At 44.2% G+C, this 1,957-nt stretch overlaps 1 pseudogene across 1 annotated transcript; it reads right to left on the minus strand.

The window, feature by feature from the left end:
- Window positions 1–696: 696 nt before the first annotated feature.
- On the minus strand, window positions 697–1,418 carry LOC111536687 (annotated as a pseudogene). Its single transcript, XR_004229235.1, has one exon. The product of XR_004229235.1 is annotated as a peptidyl-prolyl cis-trans isomerase A pseudogene (transcript).
- Between the last annotated feature and the right edge of the window lie 539 nt (window positions 1,419–1,957).

Below are 1,957 nucleotides of genomic sequence, written 5' to 3' on the forward strand. Positions count from 1 at the left end.
CCCACTCCATCTCCCTTCTGGCTTCCTCATCTGCTGAGAGAGCTACTTCCACTCAACAAAACCTTGCACTCTTTCTCCAAGTCAAGGTGTGATTCAATTTTTCTGGTATCCCAAGGCAAGAAACCCCAGCATACAGAAAGCACCCTGTCCTTGTGACGAGGTAGGGGGTCTAATTTAGCTGATAAACACAAGCCACCTACGGATGGCTAAACTAAAAGAGCACCCTGTAACGCACACTCACTAGGGCTTCAGAAGCTGTAAACATTCACCCTAGGCCCTGTCATGGGGTTGGAGCTCCACAGCCTGCCCCTCTGTATGCTCCCCTAGAGGTTTGAGTAGCGGGGCACTGAAGAAGCCAGCCACTCCCCTTGTCACATGCCTGGCAAGGGGGACAAGGGAACCTTTCCAGTTTCATTAATGAAAAGACCTGAAGGAAAGAAAGATTGTAAGACAAGTTTTGTCTTTGTAATTTTACTTGTTCTTTGGATCAACGTTCTTCCAAAAATACTGACACTATTTCGAGTAATAATACCTAGACTTTGAAGAAAATTCAGTTTATGAATAGTAGGAAAATTATATGGGATAAAAGTTTATCTTAAATGTATTCTTGCTGTGTTAAGTGGAAAGAAAATGTTTAAACCCAACAAATTGATTCTTTGACATTTTACCAAACTTTTTTTTGTTGTTGTTATTTAGTTTTTATTTCATAATCATAAACTTAACTCTGCAATCCAGCTAGGCATGGGAGAGAACAAGGAAAACATGGAACCCAAAGGGAACTGCAGCGAGAGCACAAAGATTCTAGGATACTGCGAGCAAATGGGGTGGAGGGGTGCTCTCCTGAGCTACAGAAGGAATGGTCTAGTGGTTAAGATAAAACACAAGTCAACTTATTCGAGTTGTCCACAGTCAGCAATGGTGATCTTCTTGCTGGTCTTGCCATTCCTGGACCCAAAGCGCTCCATGGCCTCCACAATATTCATGCCTTCTTTCACTTTGCCAAAGACCACATGCTTGCCATCCAACCACTCAGTCTTGGCAGTGCAGATGAAAAACTGGGAACCATTTGTGTTGGGTCCAGCATTTGCCATGGACAAGATGCCAGGACCTGTATGCTTTAGGATGAAGTTCTCATCTTCAAATTTCTCCCCATAGATGGACTTGCCACCAGTGCCATTATGGCGTGTGAAGTCACCACCCTGACACATAAACCCTGGAATAATTCTGTGAAAGCAGGAACCCTTATAACCAAATCCTTTCTCTCCAGTGCTCAGAGCACGAAAATTTTCTGCTGTCTTTGGAACCTTGTCTGCAAACAGCTCGAAGGAGACGTGGCCCAAGGGCTCGCCATCAACGGCAACGTCGAAGAACACGGTAGGGTTGACCATGGCTAGTAGTACAAGAATTTCCTCGGCGGCAGCGTCTGCAAAGCCTACCAAACTTTTTTGTTTACTAAATCTTTCTGTTTTCAACTAGGTGCTCTGATGTCCTGTCAGTGCAGGTAGACTGATGCTGTATCAAGGTCATATATTCTGTGATGGTTGACTCTAAAAATTACTTTACGTGTAAGGAGCCCATTCCCTGAAATTTAACAAGACTGAGAAGGAAGTCTAGATGCTGTGCAATTATAAAAAATGAAACTGAGTTTTTAAAAATGCTAGAAATAGCAAATTTCACAGAAGTTTGACTCTATTTTTTTTTTTTTTTTTTTGTGATGGAGTCTCACCATCACCCAGGCTGGAGTGCAATGGCGCGATCTCAACTCACTGCAACCTCTGCCTCCTGGGTTCAAGTCATTCTCCTGCCTCAGCCTCCCAGGTAGCTGGGACTACAGGCATGCACCACCATCCCTGGCTAATTTTTGTATTTTTAGTAGAGATGAGGTTTCACCATGCAGGCCACGCTGGTCTCAAACTCTTGACCTCAAGTGATCCACCCGCCTCGGCCTCCCAAAGTG

This window comes from Piliocolobus tephrosceles, chromosome 12 (assembly GCF_002776525.5).
Source record: "Piliocolobus tephrosceles isolate RC106 chromosome 12, ASM277652v3, whole genome shotgun sequence".
Taxonomy (NCBI): Eukaryota; Metazoa; Chordata; class Mammalia; order Primates; family Cercopithecidae; genus Piliocolobus; species Piliocolobus tephrosceles.